We start from the raw sequence: 21,561 nt of genomic DNA, 5'->3' as shown, positions 1-21,561 counted from the left end.
GAGCGATCAGCCTGCTCACAATGGATGTGCTGCCGGGCACAAAATGGGTGGATGAAACGTTGGTTAACCAAGACAAGGTTCATAAAAAACTATATTTGACTTGGTGTGTGGAAAAGGTTGTGCAGTAAGGGGTTCATACATCAAGGTGGCACTGTATTTTCCTTTGTAGTGGCTGGCACGGCAATAGCTGTCTGCATCACTGCCCCCTACAGGACTGGAGTGGAAGAGTATCCATAGCTACTCTATAGCATTGATGTAAACGCTCCAATGGTAAATGGTAAATGGGTAGTACTTGTATAGCGCTTTTCTACCTTTTTAAGGAACTCAAAGCGCTTTGACACTATTTTCCACATTCACCCATTCACACACACACATTCACACACTGATGGCGGGAGCTGCCATGCACGGCGCTAACCAGGCCCATCAGGAGCAAGGGTGAAGTGTCTTGCTCAAGGACACAACGGACGTGACTAGGATGGTAGAAGGTGGGGATTGAACCAGTAACCCTCAGATTGCTGGCAGGTCCACTCTCCCAACTTCGCCACGCCGTCCCCAACACAACATAAACACAACAGAACAAATACCCAGAACCCCTTGCAGCACTAACTCTTCCGGGACGCTACAATATACACCCCCGCTACCACCAAACACCCCCCCCCCCCACCTCCCGAATTCGGAGGTCTCAAAGTTGGCAAGTATGCTAATCAGATCCAGATGCGCTGATTGACGATTGCCTGCAGCCGCGCCACGATGCGGGAAGAGCGAGCAGGGCCGTGTCCCGGGGTGCTCCTAGCAGAAGGCATGAGGGATTGTGCATGCGCCGTGACAGTCTCACAATTAAGCATATAAAGTCACTTTGTTTTTTCCACCCAATGAAACAATTCTATTCAGTCTCTTACCAAACCAGAGCCAGGGTCGCTAACGAGTAGGACATGTCCACTTTCCTCACCAGCCTGTCTCCAGTGACTGCATGCTTGCAATATTTGTTTAGTTTTTAACGTGGATGCCACATTTTCAGCTGGTTTCCTTCCTTATGGCGTATCCTGAGCGGGACATACTTCATGTTGACACGCTGCTCCCTCACAGGAAGGGAAAAGTATGTTTTCTTTTGATTTATGCGAGACACTTTTTTATGAGCCATTAGCTAGCAATGCAAGCAGAGAAGGAGTGCAATATTTAAGCCAGCGACAAAAGCAGTCCAATTGCTACGTGTGGCTGCGACCACATGACACCGTGTTGGTTTGCTTCATCTTTTCATGGCTCTTTTGCTCACCTGTCCACATTCTCTCATTACTCCCTGCACTCTTTTCTGTGCCACTCCATCATCTTCTCATCTGTCTGTCATAGCACTCATCCTGCCTGCTCGTTGCCTCCAAGCTCTCCATCACTGCCTTCCTTGCTGCCTTCCTCGGAGCGCTTCATCCCCATTACGCTCCGTCAGGATAACACACACAAAAAAAGGTACTGTGGGACCTATAAAAGTCAAATGTATGACTTGGTATTTCTCTGCTGGTTTTGGTGAAAGACACTTCAAATAATGAATGTGCAGGGTGAATATCTGAAATCATCTGTAGATTTCCACTAGGGCTGGGCGATCATTGGAATATACCGTGTTTTTCAGACTATAAGTCGCAGTTCTTTTCATAGTTTGGCCAGGGGTGCGACTTATACTCAGGAGTGACTTATGTGTGAAATGATTAACATATTACGTAAGAGACTAGAGCAGTGGTTGTTAACCTTGTTGGAGGTACCGAACCCCAGCACTTTCATATGCGCATTCACCCAACCCTTCTTTAGTGGAAAATAAAATGTTGTTTTTTTTTAATTTAAGACGAAGTTATATGTTTTTGGTAACACTTTAGTATGGGGAACATATTCTAAGTAACAAAGACTTAATTTAGAGTTATTTGGACACTAGGGGAACATATTCTAAGTAACAAAGACTTAATTTAGAGTTATTTGGACACTAGGGGAACATATTCTAAGTAACAAAGACTTAATTTAGAGTTTTTTGGATCCTAGGGGAACATATTCTAAGTAACAAAGACTTAATTTAGAGTTTTTTGGATCCTAGGGGAACATATTCTAAGTAACAAAGACTTAATTTAGAGTTTTTTGGATCCTAGGGGAACATATTCTAAGTAACAAAGACTTAATTTAGAGTTTTTTGGACACTAGGGGAACATATTCTAAGTAACAAAGACTTAATTTAGAGTTTTTTGGATCCTAGGGGAACATATTCTAAGTAACAAAGACTTAATTTAGAGTTTTTTGGACACTAGGGGAACATATTCTAAGTAACAAAGACTTAATTTAGAGTTTTTTGGATCCTAGGGGAACATATTCTAAGTAACAAAGACTTAATTTAGAGTTTTTTGGACACTAGGGGAACATATTCTAAGTAACAAAGACTTAATTTAGAGTTTTTTGGACACTAGGGGAACATATTCTAAGTAACAAAGACTTAATTTAGAGTTATTTGGACACTAGGGGAACATATTCTAAGTAACAAAGACTTAATTTACAGTTTTTTGGACACTAGGGGAACATATTCTAAGTAACAAAGACTTAATTTAGAGTTATTTGGACACTAGGGGAACATATTCTAAGTAACAAAGACTTAATTTAGAGTTTTTTGAATCCTAGGGGAACATATTCTAAGTAACAAAGACTTAATTTAGAGTTTTTTGGATCCTAGGGGAACATATTCTAAGTAACAAAGACTTAATTTAGAGTTTTTTGGATCCTAGGGGAACATATTCTAAGTAACAAAGACTTAATTTAGAGTTTTTTGGACACTAGGGGAACATATTCTAAGTAACAAAGACTTAATTTAGAGTTTTTTGGATCCTAGGGGAACATATTCTAAGTAACAAAGACTTAATTTAGAGTTTTTTGGACACTAGGGGAACATATTCTAAGTAACAAAGACTTAATTTAGAGTTTTTTGGATCCTAGGGGAACATATTCTAAGTAACAAAGACTTAATTTAGAGTTTTTTGGACACTAGGGGAACATATTCTAAGTAACAAAGACTTAATTTAGAGTTTTTTGGACACTAGGGGAACATATTCTAAGTAACAAAGACTTAATTTAGAGTTATTTGGACACTAGGGGAACATATTCTAAGTAACAAAGACTTAATTTACAGTTTTTTGGACACTAGGGGAACATATTCTAAGTAACAAAGACTTAATTTAGAGTTATTTGGACACTAGGGGAACATATTCTAAGTAACAAAGACTTAATTTAGAGTTTTTTGGATCCTAGGGGAACATATTCTAAGTAACAAAGACTTAATTTAGAGTTTTTTGGATCCTAGGGGAACATATTCTAAGTAACAAAGACTTAATTTAGAGTTTTTTGGATCCTAGGGGAACATATTCTAAGTAACAAAGACTTAATTTAGAGTTTTTTGGACACTAGGGGAACATATTCTAAGTAACAAAGACTTAATGTAGAGTTTTTTGGACACTAGGGGAACATATTCTAAATAACAAAGACTTAATTTAGAGTTTTTTGGACACTAGGGGAACATATTCTAAGTAACAAAGACTTAATTTAGAGTTTTTTGGACACTAGGGGAACATATTCTAAGTAACAAAGACTTAATTTAGAGTTTTTTGGACACTAGGGGAACATATTCTAAGTAACAAAGACTTAATTTAGAGTTTTTTGGATCCTAGGGGAACATATTCTAAGTAACAAAGACTTAATTTAGAGTTTTTTGGACACTAGGGGAACATATTCTAAGTAACAAAGACTTAATTTAGAGTTTTTTGGATCCTAGGGGAACATATTCTAAGTAACAAAGACTTAATTTAGAGTTTTTTGGACACTAGGGGAACATATTCTAAGTAACAAAGACTTAATTTAGAGTTTTTTGGACACTAGGGGAACATATTCTAAGTAACAAAGACTTAATTTAGAGTTATTTGGACACTAGGGGAACATATTCTAAGTAACAAAGACTTAATTTAGAGTTATTTGGACACTAGGGGAACATATTCTAAGTAACAAAGACTTAATTTAGAGTTTTTTGGATCCTAGGGGAACATATTCTAAGTAACAAAGACTTAATTTAGAGTTTTTTGGATCCTAGGGGAACATATTCTAAGTAACAAAGACTTAATTTAGAGTTTTTTGGATCCTAGGGGAACATATTCTAAGTAACAAAGACTTAATTTAGAGTTTTTTGGACACTAGGGGAACATATTCTAAGTAACAAAGACTTAATTTAGAGTTTTTTGGATCCTAGGGGAACATATTCTAAGTAACAAAGACTTAATTTAGAGTTTTTTGGACACTAGGGGAACATATTCTAAGTAACAAAGACTTAATGTAGAGTTTTTTGGACACTAGGGGAACATATTCTAAATAACAAAGACTTAATTTAGAGTTTTTTGGACACTAGGGGAACATATTCTAAGTAACAAAGACTTAATTTAGAGTTTTTTGGACACTAGGGGACTTTAGAGTAATTTGGTTAGGGTTAGGGCCAGGGTTAGAGGGTTAGGGTTATAATAAGGCAATGCCAAATAAGGCATTAATAAGTACTTAATAATGACTAATTAAGAGCCAATATGTTACTAATTTGCATGTTAATAAGCAACTAATTAATGGTGAATATGTTCCCCATACTAAAGTGTTAGCATGTTTTATTACTGGTGCACTTGATGAAGCGTGCATGAACATCACCTTGTTCAAACAACAAAACCAACATAAACTCACAACAAATGACACACCTGCAAATCAGTCTGACTTCTGCTGTTGTTGTATCCGTAATACGCCGATAGGGAGAAGTTTGTATTTACACCATGAGTTGGGTGTGTCAGAACCCCTGAGGCCGACTCACAGAACCTCTAGGGTTCCATCCAACCCAGGTTAAGAACCACTGGACTAGACGTATAAGACTTCATGGGATTTAGCGATTAGGAGTGACAGATTGTTTGGTTAACGTATAGCATGTTCTATATGTTATAGTTATTTGAATGACTCTTACCATAATATGTGAGGTTAACATAGCAGTTGGTTATTTATGCCTCATATAACGTACACTTATTCAGCCTGTTGTTCACTATTCTTTAGACATTTTAAATTGCCTTTCAAATGTCTATTCTTGCTGTTGGGTTTTAGCAAATACATTTCCCCCAAAAATGCGACTTATACTCCAGTGTGACTTATATATGGTTTTTTCCTTCTTCGTTATGCATTTTCAGCCGGTACGACTTATACTCCGGAGCGATTTATAGTCTGAAAAATACGGTATCTGAAATAATCTGTAGATGTCATGGCGGGATTGCAGTTTACTGCGCGGTTCGTTCTCCCGGGATGCAAGCGGACGACTCCGGACAGGACTTGCAGGTAGGAACATTATTTAATTCTCAGAACAATCAAAGAAGCACCAAAAACAGAAAACAAGTCGAAGGAAACACGTGCCAATCACACTCGAAGCTAACACTTAGCATGGGCTAGGAGACAAGCAAAACCTACGTAACTGGTCCGGTCGCGTGTAGCAAACAAAGAAGCCAGGACGAGTGACCAGCAAAGGCAGGCTTAAATAGTGTCTCTTGATTACAAACAGGTGAGTCTTGATTACAAACAGGTGAGTCTTGATTACAAACAGGTGAGGCTTAAATAGTGTCTCTTGATTACAAACAGGTGAGTGTCCCGAACAACAGAGGCAGGTGAAAATCATAAGTAGGGTTAGGGTTAGTTAATATATACAATATATATAAATACATATAATGCGTGCGTGTGTGTGTGTGTGTGTGTGTGTGTGTGTGTGTGTGTGTGTGTGTGTGTGTGTGTGTGTGTGTGTGTGTGTGTGTGTGTGTGTGTGTGTGTGTGTGTGTGTACAGTCGTCCTTCACTACAAATATTGCGGCTTCACCACATCGCATATTTAACATTTTTTAAAGCATATTGTATAACATTTTGATAAAGATCTCAATACTACAGCAGTATTGACCACAACAGTTGACCCAACCAATCAGAACGCAGTGTTCAGTACAGTGATCACTGATTGGCTCAGCTTCATTAAGCATTACTATATTGGATTAGAATACTTTAAGGGTGACTAAAGGGTTGTACGTCATGTTTAGAGGGCTCTCATAATGTTGAAAAGTGTATTAAGAAAGTAGTAAACTGTTTGTTCATGACTTCATTATGACAATGTGTTATTTTTATGTAATGATTGTTTCGCAGAAATGTAAATACTGTGGTCAAGAGCGACAAACAAGGGACGACTATACTGGCATCAGTGTGACCCCAAACAGGTTATTTCTATGCAAATCAGTTATTTTTATAAAACAAAACCAAAAACCCGAGGTTATACGATTCCACTGTGCCTAATTACACCTCTAGCAGTACTCTCCGGGCTGCTACCATCAAAAGTACTGCTTGTGTACCCTTGACACCATTTTGGACCTGGAAAAGGTAGAACCCGCTACCTTGAGGTCCAGTAATGATCCCCACGGGGCTACATCAGCGTGGAGTGTAACTTCAGGGACGTAAAGGAACTCCCGCTCTCCAGCGCTATTTGGTCCTGACTTTGTAACTTCCTCCACCAGCCTGCATTAGTGCACCAGCCCCGCACCAGCCCCGCACCAGCCCCGCACCAGCCCCGCGGTCCTGACTTTCTAACTTCCTCCGCCAGCCTGCATTAGTGCACCAGCCCCGCACCAGCCCCGCGGTCCTGACTTTCTAACTTCCCCGCCAGCCTGCATTAGTGCACCAGCCCCGCACCAGCCCCGCACCAGCCCCGCGGTCCTGACTTTGTAACTTCCTCCGCCAGCCTGCATTAGTGCACCAGCCCCGCACCAGCCCCGCGGTCCTGACTTTCTAACTTCCTCCACCAGCCTGCATTAGTGCACCAGCCCCGCACCAGCCCCGCGGTCCTGACTTTCTAACTTCCTCCACCAGCCTGCATTAGTGCACCAGCCCCGCACCAGCCCCGCACCAGCCCCGCACCAGCCCCGCGGTCCTGACTTTCTAACTTCCTCCGCCAGCCTGCATTAGTGCACCAGCCCCGCACCAGCCCCGCGGTCCTGACTTTCTAACTTCCTCCGCCAGCCTGCATTAGTGCACCAGCCCCGCACCAGCCCCGCGGTCCTGACTTTCTAACTTCCTCCGCCAGCCTGCATTAGTGCACCAGCCCCGCACCAGCCCCGCGGTCCTGACTTTGTAACTTCCTCCGCCGGCCTGCATTAGTGCACCAGCCCCGCACCAGCCCCGCACCAGCCCCGCGGTCCTGACTTTGTAACTTCCTCCACCAGCCTGCATTAGTGCACCAGCCCCGCAGTCCTGACTTTGTAACTTCCTCCGCCAGCCTGCATTAGTGCACCAGCCCCGCGGTATAATCCCATATTACAGCCATTGGCACGTGGGCTTTTAATAGCAATCAGCTGATCTGCACATTCGCCGCTCCACCTCTTACACCCACCCACAAGGTGGAGAACATCTGGATCCTGGTTGGAGGTGAAAGTGTGTGTGTGTGTGGTTAACAAACGATGTGGTGCGTCTGACCACACACTGCGGGAGAATTCACTCTCAGTGGACTTTGACGTGTCTTTATGCGTGTTTCTGTCGGCGTTCCCACGCTCGCTAGTCGCTCTTCAAATGACAGCCATGCTTTGAGGTGAAGACAAAGTACACAAGGCGTGTAAAATAGTATACATTCATTCCAACTACACTTACTTCTCTGCTCGTACTCCATAGGATCGTCTCCTCTTGGTGTCTTCTCACATTTCCAATAATCCTTCAGTCCTCAGCAAGTCTTCACTGCTCTCTTTTCCTCCCTCCTTCCTTTGCGTTCTGTTGCTCTTGATCCTTGCATGCTTGCAGGGCTCACTGATCCTCCCTCCCCTCTCTCTCTCTCTCTCTCGCCCCCTCTCTCTCTCTCTCTCTCTCTCCCTCCCCTTCCCTCCTCATCTTCATCTGGGTCTGCAACAAATGCACTCATCACCGTCTTGGTGTCACCCGTTTCTCACACGTCGTCACCTGCTTTAGACCGCGTTGACTCTACGCTTCTGCTTCCATAATCTGGTCTAGGCGTGTCCCCATACTAGGGGCGTAACGGTACACAAACATTTCGGTTCGGTACGTAGCTCGGTTTAGAGGTCACGGTTCAATTCATTTTCAGTACAGTAAACAGGCATGTGATTTGACCACAATGAAAAAGACTGAAAAAACTTCCGGGGGTCTGGGGAACGAAGGGTGCCCTGGTGGGGGGGACAAGGGGGACGAAGGCCCCCAGCCAGGAAGCTCCTGGTTTTTCACCAATTTAACATGCTAAAATGAACAAAGACAGCACCATTTGAAGAAAATATTTGAGTGTTTAAAGACATGAAAACATCATTAATAGAACATACATAACCCAATTATAATAATGAATGACTGTATATGGTTCAGTCCCAACACTATTTAGTCACTAATATTTACATCTTGTGTTCACAGGTGTCACATTGATCACTGTTATTATCTACACTTTATTTACAGTATTACCACATTACTTCATGTAATGTAATGTCAACATTTCATTCTTTTTGCCAAAATAGGATATACATTTATGAAAACAATGAAACATGTTTAGTATTGTTTATTCATATTTGAAAATAGGAAATAATAATAATAATGTGAGGACATATTGCATGAAACAAGTGTGAAAATATTTACCTTCAAGATTGTTACACCACTGACAATAGTTTCAACAGACTACATAAGAACTTAATATTACAAAATAGTATTATATGCACATTTATTTCAAATAAATTGTTAACTGGAATCAATAATGCGACTCTTTGAATTTCTGTAATTTCATAATATATTTTCACGTGGCTTTTTATTTTTAGAAAAACCCATTTATATTTCGCAAAGCAATAATTGGTTAATATTTAAAACAAACATGCGTATTTCGCAAGCAAATATTTTGTAGCTTACCTCATTATTAGCAACCCTGTCTGCAACTGAAGTGGGCGGATCTTTCCTCTCCATGTCTACGGCAGTTGTCAATGTAAACAAAAGATGAAGTCCGTAAGGTTTGCTCACTTTGGGTTGACATCCAAAAGTAGCAGCTAGTGAAAAGTTAGTTTTCCTTGCTTCAAGTTGTTTCATATGTTGTTGCCGTTTCGCATGTACTTCCAAAGCCTTGAAACCTGGTGATCCATAGTCAATATTATCATGACACCACGTGCACTAAACCTTTCCGGGACGATCGATTTTCCGAATAAAATCACCGAACAAAGTCGTAACTTCCTTCTTCCCAACAGTATCAGTGATTTCCCTTTCCATCCAGTCCCATCCAAACTTATTTTTTACATGTTTATCAATTTCTTTCACTCGTAAAGCGTCCTTTCTCTCGAGAACCGACATCGTTTAAATATGGAAAATGGCCGTAGTAACCATTATGAATGATGACGTTATTAATGTCATCATTCATAACAGATGTCCTGATTGGTCACAAGGAACATATCCACCAATCAACTACGGCGTAATATAAACTACGTCTCAAATCTTGATTTAGGGTCGGGGAAAAAAACGGGAGTTAATTTTTTTTTTTCCCCCGAGATTAAAAAAGACGTAATTCCGACTTTAGACAGAAAAATCACATGCCTGAGTAAGAAAACAACAAAATATACATTTTTTGATTATTTATTTACCAAATAATAATAATAATAATAATAACTGGGATTTATATAGCGCTTTTCTAAGTACCCAAAGTCGCTTTACATGTTAAAAACCCATCATTCATTCACACCTAGTGGTGGTAAGCTACTTTCGTAGCCACAGCTACAAATGTGTAAACAATGGCTTTATCCTTTTAACATTGGGAACACTATAATAATTCTGCCCACGTTAATCAACATTAAACTGCCTCAAGTTGTTGCTCAGATTAAATACAATGACACAACTTTTCTTCTACATATAAAAAGTGCAACATTAAACAGTTTCAAGTCAACTCATCATGCTTCATTTATTACAGCATTTGGGAAGCCTGTAGTGGATTTATTATGTAAATGTTATATTATTATCAACATGTGATAGCAGGGACCCTGCCATTCAAAACTAGGCTGCTGCATTACTAATGATTCATGTAACTATAGCTGAAAAAATAGTACAATAGCAATAGGAGAGACTATTCATCCCTGAACACCATGGAGTTTATGTAGGCTTAATGATGCACTTACATTATTATATCAACTATCAGAGACAGAAACTCTTCATTTAACATAATGTCCTTTTTTGCTGCTTCAACACAGCTCAATCAACACAGAAAAAGGTAAAGTGAAATAACAGACAGACAGGGCTTTGCTGTCCGTAACACACACCGCAAAATGAGCTAACGTTACGCTAAAAGACTTGTATAGCACTTTTCTACCTTCAAGATCCTCAAAGCGCTTTGACACTATTTCCACATTCTCACACACACGTGTGTGTGTGTGTGTATGCGTGTGTTTTGTTTTCTTGCGACATCAACAAGGAAAAGTAGCTTCCATGTGAGGAGGTGTGAACAAGTGATGACATAAATCAGGGTCCCAATAACATTGCATCTAATAGAGAATGTCTCATTTGCACCCCTAGTGGTGAAATCTATTAAAATTAGGGTGGTCCCAAAAAGGGGGGATTTTTCCAAATTGACGGCGTGGCGAAGTTGGTAGAGTGGCCGTGCCAGCAATCGGAGGGTTGCTGGTTACTGGGGTTCAATCCCCACCTTCTACCATCCTAGTCACGTCCGTTGTGTCCTTGGGCAAGACACTTCACCCTTGCTCCTGATGGCTGCTGGTTAGCGCCTTGCATGGCAGCTCCCGCCATCAGTGTGTGAATGTGTGTGTGAATGTGGAAATAGTGTCAAAGCGCTTTATACCTCGGGGGCGGTATAGCTCGGTTGGTAGAGTGGCCGTGCCATCAACCTGAGGGTTGCAGGTTCGATCCCCGCTTCCGCCATCCTAGTCACTGCCGTTGTGTCCTTGGGCAAGACACTTTACCCACCTGCTCCCAGTGCCACCCACACTGGTTTAAATGTAACTTAGATATTGGGGTTTCACTATGTAAAGCGCTTTGAGTCACTAGAGAAAAGCGCTATATAAATAGAATTCACTTCACTTCACTTGAGTACCTTGAATGTAGAAAAGCGCTATACAAGTATAACCCATTTATTATTTATTTATCACTGTGTGTCGCTTTTAAAAAATGTCCCCCCCTCTGGTCAACATATGAAATAACAAGTGTGTGTAAGAAATTGAAATGCGCCCCCTTTGGCCAAGATTAATAAAAAATGAAGCTGAGATAGGCTCCAGCACCCCCCGCGACCCCGAACGGGACAAGCGGTAGTAAATGGATGGTTGGAAAAAAAAAAAAAAAGTATATATAGACTAGAGATGTCCGATAATATCGGTCTGCCGATATTATCGGCCGATAAATGCGTTAAAATGTAATATCGGAAATTATCGGTATCGTTTTTTTTATTATCAGTATCGTTTTTTTGTTTGTTTATTGTTTTTGTTTTTTTTTTAAATTAAATCCACATAAAAAACACAAGATACACTTACAATTAGTGCACCAACCCAAAAAACCTCCCTCCCCATTCACACAAAAGGGTTGTTTCTTTCTGTTATTAATATTCTGCTTCCTACATTATATATCAATATATATCAATACAGTCTGCAAGGGATACAGTCCGTAAGCACACATGATTGTGCGTGCTGCTGCTCCACTAATAGTACTAACCTTTAACAGTTAATGTTACTCATTTTCATTCATTACTAGTTTCTATGTAACTGTTTTTTTATTGTTGTACTTTCTTTTTTATTCAAGAAAATGTTTTTCATTTATTTATCTTATTTTATTTGATTCATTTTTTTAAAAAGTACCTTATCTTCACCATACCTGGTTGTCCAAATTAGGTATAATAATGTGTTAATTCCACGACTGCATATATCGGTTGATATCGGTATCGGTTGATATCGGTATCGGTAATTAAAGAGTTGGCAAAAAGCCATTATCGAACATCCCTAATATAGACATATTGTAATAACTTGAAGTAAATAATGAAGATTGAAAACCAATTACAAACCAACAAAAAAACAATTAACAAAAAGCTTACCTTTTTTGTATATGTGCATAGTATGTATATATTATTAATGTTGTAAATACAAATCTTTATATATCTAGAAAGGGAGGCTGGTCCTAAAGAGGTTTTCCCAGGTCTCAAGAAGGTCAGAAATACAAGAATGTGTGTGTGACCCTGGCACAGTAGAGGACCCACTAAAACGTTGGCAGGACAAACATTTTGCAGCTGGGACTAATGCCAGTGCTGGCAACAAACACACTCGTACACACACACACACACACACGCACACACACACACACACACACACACTCGGACTTCACTCACTTTATTTTTATCTTGGTGGTCTGTTGTCAGAATGGAGCCTCTCTCTCTCTTTCCCCTTTAGACACTTGAAGCTGCTGTCCTGCTCCCCACTTGACCTTCTTTAAGTCTTTCTGTCCACTTCACCTAAATGTTAGTTTGCAGGCGACGTGTGCGTCCTGAAAGCCAACACCAGATATTAGCTCCTATTAATCGTCACTTTCACGGCAAAACCACGTTAAGCCTGACTACGTGGAGGCTCTGCATGAACTGTAATCAGGAGTTGTAAACTGAGTGCATTCTCCTAAATGTTGCAAATACATCCCGGAATTCCAAGCACAGCATTTTGGCTTGGCCCGGTACACCATCTGGACCGAGGTTTTCATCACATCCAAAATCCCACACATGAGATTATACACAACAAAGCTGTTGTTGGATCATACATGACGCCATCGTGCAGATTAAATCTCAGGCAGACCCCAGAATGGACAAAATGTACAGAAATGTTGCTTCCCTGTTAGCAATTTCACTGTTTGCAGTTGCAGAAAAAGAAAAAAAGTAGGGATGTCCGATAATGGCTTTTTGCTGATATCCGATATTCCGATATTGTCCAACTCTTTAATTACCGATACCGATATCAACCGATACCGATACTGATATATACAGTTGTGGAATTAACACATTATTATGCCTAATTTGGACAACCAGGTATGGTGAAGATAAGGTCCTTTTTTAAAAAAATTAATAAAATAAAATAAGATAAATAAATTAAAAACATTTTCTTGAATAAAAAAGAAAGTAAAACAATATAAAAATCAGTTACATAGAAACTAGTAATTAATGAAAATGAGTAAAATGAAGTGTTAAAGGTTAGTACTATTAGTGGAGCAGCAGCACGCACAATCATGTGTGCTTACGGACTGTATCCCTTGCAGACTGTATTGATATATATTGATATATAATGTAGGAACCTTGCAGACTGTATTGATATATATTGATATATAATGTAGGAACCTTGCAGATTGTATTGATATATATTGATATATAATGTAGGAACTTTGCAGACTGTATTGATATATATTGATATATAATGTAGGAAGCAGAATATTAATAACAGAAAGAAACAACCCTTTTGTGTGAATGAGTGTAAATGGGGGAGGGAGGTTTTTTGGCTTGGTGCACTAATTGTAAGTGTATCTTGTGTTTTTTATGTTGATTTAATCAAAAAATTTTAAAAAAGCAAAAAAAAACGATACCGATAATAAAAAAAACGATACCGATAATTTCCGATATTACATTTTAAAGCATTTATCGGCCGATAATATCGGCCGGCCGATATTATCGGACATCTCTAAAAAAAAGTGTTTAATTTGTGTTGAACGTGTGTAGTTGTGCGACTGGCTGCATGGGTAACTGCCACTTGTCTAGCAGCCTGCAGCTTCTTCTTTTCTGCACGGCTCATTCCTTCATTTGCAACTCTAATTGCAGTGAAGGTTTGTTTCTCTCATTAGTGATATTTCAACTAACCTTTAATGATTTTACCTTTTACTGCTGGTCTACAGGGAAAGACAAAAAACACAATTTGTGGTTTCGTACTGCAGCTTTTAGGTTGTTCTGATGTGGGAATGTTTACTTTTGTTTTTTTATGACTTTAATAAATATATAAATAATGTATAAGTAATATACAAAATGTTATATTCTCTGAAGTTGCACAACTTCTCCCTTGGCAACAGGCGTAAGGTATTGTTTTTGATTTATTACTGTTTTTTCTGGAGAAAATCTCACTGCTTTCCCATATCTTCACCTTTTGTCTTAAAACGATACAGTTTTATTTTCATTTTATTTTTAATAAATATGACTACTATGAATTTAAAAAATATATATTACTTTCAAAGTATTTCCATTCGTCAAGTAGTTTTTCCAAAGGGAAATGTATTTTAATCTTGTATAATAAATGTTTCTATTTAAAAAACATGCTTATATTCTCCTAGATATATAGATAGATAGATGGATAGATGGATAGATGGATAGATGGATAGATGGATAGATAGATAGATGGATAGATAGATAGATAGATAGATAGATAGATAGATAGATAGATAGATAGATAGATAGATAGATAGATAGATAGATAGATAGATGGATAGATAGATGGATAGATAGATAGATAGATAGATAGATAGATAGATAGATAGATAGATAGATAGATAGATAGATAGATAGATAGATAGATAGATAGATAGATAGATAGATAGATAGATAGATAGATAGATGGTACTTTATTGATTCCTTCAGGAGAGTTCCCTCAGGAAAATTTAAATTCCAGCAGCAGTGTACAAAATTGTAAAAAGTAAATAATGGGGGTATAAATGGAAACAAAATAAAAAAAATATTACAATAAAATAAAAAATAAAAAGCAACTATTTCAACTTGTAAGAAATTATATTTGAAATGCAATATAAATAAAATATATTAATGCAAATTATTGTATTTCAATTACTGTACTTTGTAATATTAGTTATTTGTGATGTTACAACTTTAAAAAAAAAAGGATTTTATTATATTGCAACGTTTTTGACATAATAATTAGACACTATTATAAGAATATTTTAATGATGGACGGAGGGGCAGCGCCCGAAGAGCTGCGCCCTACCACCATTGCCTCGCACTCCCTCCCCTCTGTTGCGAGATATCTCGAGATGTACGTTGTAATATGTATACCGTATTTTTCGGACTATAAGTCGCAGTTTTTTTCATAGTTTGGCCGGGGGTGCGACTTATACTCAGGAGCGACTTATGTGTGAAATGATTAACACATTAGCGTAAAATATCAAATAATATTATTGATGTCATTCACGTCAGAGACTAGACGTATAAGATTTCATGGGATTTAGCGATTAGGAGTGACAGATTGTTTGGTAAACGTATAGCATGTTCTATATGTTATAGTTATTTGAATGACTCTTACCATAATATGTTACGTTAACATACCAGTTGGTTATTTATGCCTCATATAACGTACACTTATTCAGCCTGTTGTTCAAGTTTGTGCCTTCGCCTTGTGCGCCTTTTTGTTTTGTACTCCGTTGAGTTTTGAGTTGAGATTAAAATATGTTCTTACCTTCAAGTCTTGTCCGGTCTAGTCCGTTTGCATCCCGGGAGAACAAATCTTGCAGAAAGCTGCGAAAATCCCCCCGCCCTGACAGAATGTCGCCAGCCCGACTAACTGACAACGACATGCTTAAATAATAAACTCCTGATTAGAAGAGGTGCGTGCATAAGGCAGGTGAAACTAAGGAGTAGTCACGGAAACCAAAACAAACAAGAGTGCACAAAAACAGGAACTATGGAGTCCAAAAACCAACAGAACACAAAGAAAGTCTGTTTTTGTCAAACCATCTTTTTAATGTGTTCATTTCTTCTGTTATTATTTGTATTATCTTGTGCGTGTTCTCTCCTGAACAGAAAGCAGTTGTGTCGTCTGCAAATAAAACTAACTTTAAGTCCTTTGTAACTTTACAAATGTCGTTTATATAAAGATGAAACTTCATCATAAAAGTTGGTCAAACATTTGTAAGTAAATATCATTTGTGCATGAAGATATTTTACTTTGTTTTTTTTGTATTGAAATTGATAACTTTGTGATGTATTTTGTATTAGCGTTGTTTTTTGTCTGAATGTAACTATCAAACCTGCTTTAATACATGTAGTGCTAAATTTGACCAGTAGAGGTGTCATGATCCGTGGTCCGGATCATGTTTTTGTTATGTTCTGTTAGTTTTGGACTCTTTTAGTTCCTGTTTGACACCTGAGTTTGTTTTAGTTACCATGGCTACTTATGATTTTCACCTGCCTCTGGTGTTCGGGACGCACACCTGCTTCTAATCAGAGGACTATTTAAGCCTGCCTTTGCCAGTCAGTCGTGCTGGCGTCATTATTGCTTTCATGCCACAGTTTCGTGTTTGTTCTATGCCATAGTTAATGCTAGTTGTTTCATGCCACAGTTTCGTGTTTGTTGTATGCCATAGTTAATGCTAGTTGTTTCATGCCACAGTTTCGTGTTTGTTCTATGCCATAGTTAATGCTAGTTGTTTCATGCCACAGTTTCGTGTTTGTTCTATGCCATAGTTAATGCTAGTTGTTTCATGCCACAGTTTCGTGTTTGTTCTATGCCATAGTTAATGCTAGTTGTGTCATGCCACAGTTTCATGTTTGTTCTATGCCATAGTTAATGCTAGTTGTTTCATGCCACAGTTTCGTGTTTGTTCTACGCCATAGTTAATGCTAGTTGTTTCATGCCACAGTTTCGTGAGGTTCATGTCTATAGTTTCATGTCCTAAGTTTTTGCCTTAGCTTCCGCGTGCGATACGCACGCTTGCCTTCGGGTTGTTTTCTGTTTTGTACCTCGTTGAGTCTTTCTTCAAATTAAATCATGTTCCTACCTGCAAGTCCTGTCCGGAGTTGTCCGTTTGCATCCTGGGAGAACAAACCTCGCAGCAATCTGCGACTCCCCCAGCCCGTCGTGACAAGAGGTTGACATCGGTGATAGTGATAAGTCACGTACAATGTTTGGTGTGTGAATGTTGTGTCATTTCTATGTGTGTTAACATTTATAGTTTATTGTGTGAGTATATTAACACTAAACCTTCTATTTTATTTATGTAAAATACACAATGGACGTTATACTTTTGTTTAGTTTATTTTATGGTTATATTTAGTCTTACAAATCTAAATGGAGGAGTAGTTTTGGATTTTTGTGTACAAACTGGAGATGCTAACATGTCGTCACGTGTTTGAATGAAACATTTGTTCCGCATATAAAATGGCATTGGGTACCAAAATAGTCTGTTATCTTGTTTCTGCCTGTTTTACTGCAAAATATAAAGGATATTTCCTGGTAATGTGCTGCATTATTGATTTAGTGAAATGTCAGCTCTGTTGGACAGTGCAAACATTTCACCACCATTTTGGCAAAAACCTCTCTCAGGTTTGTTTTGGGCTCATTGCTCGCTTTCCACTTTGTCATTGTTTTTCTTTGAGACATCGGTAATTACTGGCTGTTCCCTCCACAGTCCACATGACAAGCAGTGTGAACTACACCAGCACTCTCACATGTGCAGTCTTGCAACAACAATATCTGCATCATCTACTTTTTAAACAGACCACCGAGGCAACAACATATACTGTACATGCATGAAGGAAGTAGTGGATACAAATACAACTGAGGAAGGAACATAAATCCTCAACAATTGTTATTTTATTGACAGCGCAATGTGAAAGTCGATGTGTTTACTTTGCAATTAAGTCAACACAGTCTCGAAGAAAAATGACCCTGCGGGAGCATTCACATTTCAATGTCCGGCCCCTCAGCCCTTGGGCTCTTAAAACTGCGGCCCTTCATTATGTAGGTCAGGGGTCGGCAACCCAACAACGTTGAAAGAGCCATATTGGACCAAAAATACAAAAACCTAATTTGTCTGGAGCCGCAAAAAATGAAAAGCTGTTTTTAAGTCTTATAATGAAGGCAACACATGATTTAAGTGTCTATATTAGCCTACTATCAAAATGACTTTAAAAGTCTTATATAAGTGTTATAATGAAGGCAACACATGATGTAAGTGTCTATATTAGCCTACTATCAAAATGACTGTGTCGCAGGCTGAAGCAAATCTTCGTTGACAGAAATGTTGAAATGTAATATTTATTCTACACATTTTTACAACATTAGTAAATCAGAGACTACTCAGAAGGTGAGATAACTCCTGGAAATGACTGTCTCACAATGGTTAAAGGTATAGATGTGTGTGTCCAAGTTAAAGGTATAGATGTGTGTGTCCAAGTTAAAGGTATAGATGTGTGTGTCCAAGTTAAAGGTATAGATGTGTGTGTCCAAGTTAAAGGTATAGATGTGTGTGTCCAAGTTAAAGGTATAGATGTGTGTGTCCAAGTTAAAGGTATAGATGTGTGTGTCCAAGTTAAAGGTATAGATGTGTGTGTCCAAGTTAAAGGTATAGATGTGTGTGTCCAAGTTAAAGGTATAGATGTGTGTCTTCAAGTTAAAGGTATAGATGTGTGTGTCCAAGTTAAAGGTATAGATGTGTGTGTCCAAGTTAAAGGTATAGATGTGTGTGTCCAAGTTAAAGGTATAGATGTGTGTGTCCAAGTTAAAGGTATAGATGTGTGTCTTCAAGTTAAAGGTATAGATGTGTGTGTCCAAGTTAAAGGTATAGATGTGTGTGTCCAAGTTAAAGGTATAGATGTGTGTGTCCAAGTTAAAGGTATAGATGTGTGTGTCCAAGTTAAAGGTATAGATGTGTGTGTCCAAGTTAAAGGTATAGATGTGTGTGTCCAAGTTAAAGGTATAGATGTGTGTGTCCAAGTTAAAGGTATAGATGTGTGTGTCCAAGTTAAAGGTATAGATGTGTGTGTCCAAGTTAAAGGAAACAACAGGCTGTCTTCTTCTATTGGATTTATTGCAATCTTTAGCAAGCTAGGTAATGTTTGCTGTGGTCTGGAACAACATGGCACACAAACAACTATGAGAAATGCAGCCAATATTACATAGAGATAATGTGTCATGAGACATACAAATATAAATTATATACAAAGCAGACATAAGTAAAGGAAATTAAATGAGCTCCAATATAGCTACAAACGAGGCATAATGATGCAATATGTACATACAGCTAGTCTAAATAGCATGTTAGCATTGATTAGCTTGCAGTCACGCAGAGACCAAATATGCCTGATTGGCACTCTACACAAGTCAATAACATCAACAAAGCGCACCTTTGTGCATTCACACACAGCATACAACGTTTGGTGGACAAAATGACACAAGTGGAAGATTTGACATGTAAACAAACTGCTGCGTCACAGTCCACACACTATGGTGAGTTCAAGGACCGCCGATATTAGTAGGGCCAAACCATGTTCACCAGTGAAGCATACACACAAACATATTCAACAGAAGGTTTGTGTCATGTTTGTCCTCAAACAAAAAACATACTAAAACAAAACAAAATATTTCTCCCCACCATCTTTTTCCATTTTCAATCCTTTTTTAAAAATGCTCCAGGGAGCCACTAGGGCGGCACTAAAGAGCCGCGGGTTGCTGACCCCCGATGTAGTGGAATAGCCCTATGACGTGTTGCTTTCTGTACTATTACTTCTCGCAAGTAAGTCTTACATCTCTCTCTCACGCCTGGTTCACACCAGCGGGGCTTGCCTGCCGCGCTTTAAAGCGGCGAGCAAAGCGCCGTCATTTTTGTCAATTTTTCCACGAATATCCCGATCTCCGAAGTAATGTTATGCTTTGATACGCTCTGATACAAATTAGTTGCCGCTTTGGGGGGACGAATTATCGTTCCTCACGATTTGATGCCGCTTTGATCCCGCTTTGATACGCTTTAAATCACGCTTTGATACGTTTTATTACGCTTTATTGAACTTTATTATGCTTTGATGCGATCCTGCCGCTTTGAATCAGGCTCTGACACGATTATCAAGCTCTGTTGTGCATTGGAATGAATGTGTCATGAACATTATGAACATTCATTTGTAATAATGACTTTGAAATGTGATATTGTTATGTAATTATGTGCAATTTGGAAGATGCTGTGATTATTATTTTGTGAATTTGATGAATAAATTGCGTGCGCACACATAATATAATAAAAAAGAGAAATATGATAAACAAATAAGTAAAAAAACATTTGAAAAACTCAGTATACTAAGTTTTCCCCAAATTTTTTTAGATTTATCTATTTATTTGATTTCTCTGTTTGTTTTATTATATACAGGATAAAACACATAATGTAATAAAAAAGAGAAATATGATAAACAAATAAGTAAAAGAAAAAGTGAAAAACTCAGTATACTGTTTTCCACACATTTTTTATATTCATTTATTTTTTCAATTTCTGTTTTTTTTCCGTTATATTATGTTTATTATTTATTATTTATTATGTTTTATATTCATTTATCTTTTCAATTTCTCTTTTTTTTCGTTATATATGTTTATTATTTATTATTTATTATGTTTTAAATTCATTTATTTTTTCAATTTCTCTTTTTTTCCGTTATATTATGTTTATTATTTATTATGTTTTATATTCATTTGTTTTTTCAATTTCTCTTTTTTTTCCGTTATATTATGTTTATTATTTATTATGTTTTATAGTCATTTGTTTTTTTAATTTCTCTTTTTTTTCCGTTATATTATGTTTATTATTTATTATTTATTATGTTTTATATTCATTTATTTTTTCAATTTCTCTTCTTTTTTCGTTATATTATGTTTATTATTTATTATTTATTATGTTTTATATTCATTTATTTTTTCAATTTGTCTTTTTTTTCCCGTTATATTATGTTTTATATTCATTTATTTTTTCAATTTCTCTTTTTTTTCCCGTTATATTATGTTTATTATTTATTATGTTTTATATTCATTTGTTTTTTCAATTTCTCTTTTTTTTCCATTATATTATGTTTATTATTTATTATGTTTTATATTCATTTGTTTTTTCAATTTCTCTTTTTTTTTCGTTATATTATGTTTATTATTTATTATGTTTTATATTCATTTGTTTTTTCAATTTCTCTTTTTTTTCCGTTATATTATGTTTATTATTTGTTATGTTTTATAGTCATTTGTTTTTTCAATTTCTCTTTTTTTTTCGTTATATTATGTTTATTATTTATTATTTATTATGTTTTATATTCATTTATTTTTTCAATTCCTCTTCTTTTTTCGTTATATTATGTTTATTATTTATTATTTATTATGTTTTATATTCATTTATTTTTTCAATTTGTCTTTTTTTTCCCGTTATATTATGTTTTATATTCATTTATTTTTTCAATTTCTCTTTTTTTTTCCGTTGTATTATGTTTATTATTTATTATGTTTTATATTCATTTGTTTTTTCAATTTCTCTTTTTTTTCCGTTATATTATGTTTATTATTTATTATGTTTTATATTCATTTGTTTTTTCAATTTCTCTTTTTTTCCGTTATATTATGTTTATTATTTATTATGTTTTATATTCATTTGTTTTTTCAATTTCTCTTTTTTTTCCGTTATATTATGTTTATTATTTATTATGTTTTATATTCATTTATTTTTTAAATTCCTCTTGTTTTTTCGTTATATTATGTTTATTATTTATTATGTTTTATATTCATTT

The 21,561-nt window shown here is 37.1% G+C and overlaps 2 protein-coding genes across 3 annotated transcripts in view; one reads left to right on the top strand and one right to left on the bottom strand.

Moving 5' to 3' along the window:
- Positions 1-7,858, bottom strand: part of LOC133648212 (uncharacterized) — a 62,018-nt gene extending 54,160 nt beyond the window's left edge. The window contains exon 1 of one of the 2 annotated variants that reach the window (XM_062044064.1): positions 7,698-7,858. The gene's annotated coding sequence lies outside the window, so the exon portion shown is untranslated. Of the gene's footprint in view, positions 1-1,273; positions 1,643-7,697 lie in introns of those variants that run through there. The other variant, XM_062044065.1, reaches the window with a different exon arrangement.
- Positions 1-21,561, top strand: part of LOC133648209 (dedicator of cytokinesis protein 2) — a 337,149-nt gene that overhangs the window by 233,600 nt on the left and 81,988 nt on the right. The window lies entirely within an intron of this gene.

Source organism: Entelurus aequoreus, linkage group LG04 (genome assembly GCF_033978785.1).
Source record: "Entelurus aequoreus isolate RoL-2023_Sb linkage group LG04, RoL_Eaeq_v1.1, whole genome shotgun sequence".
Taxonomy (NCBI): Eukaryota; Metazoa; Chordata; class Actinopteri; order Syngnathiformes; family Syngnathidae; genus Entelurus; species Entelurus aequoreus.
Note: the sequence above shows the minus strand (reverse complement) of the source record. Positions and strands in the feature narration are given on the sequence as shown.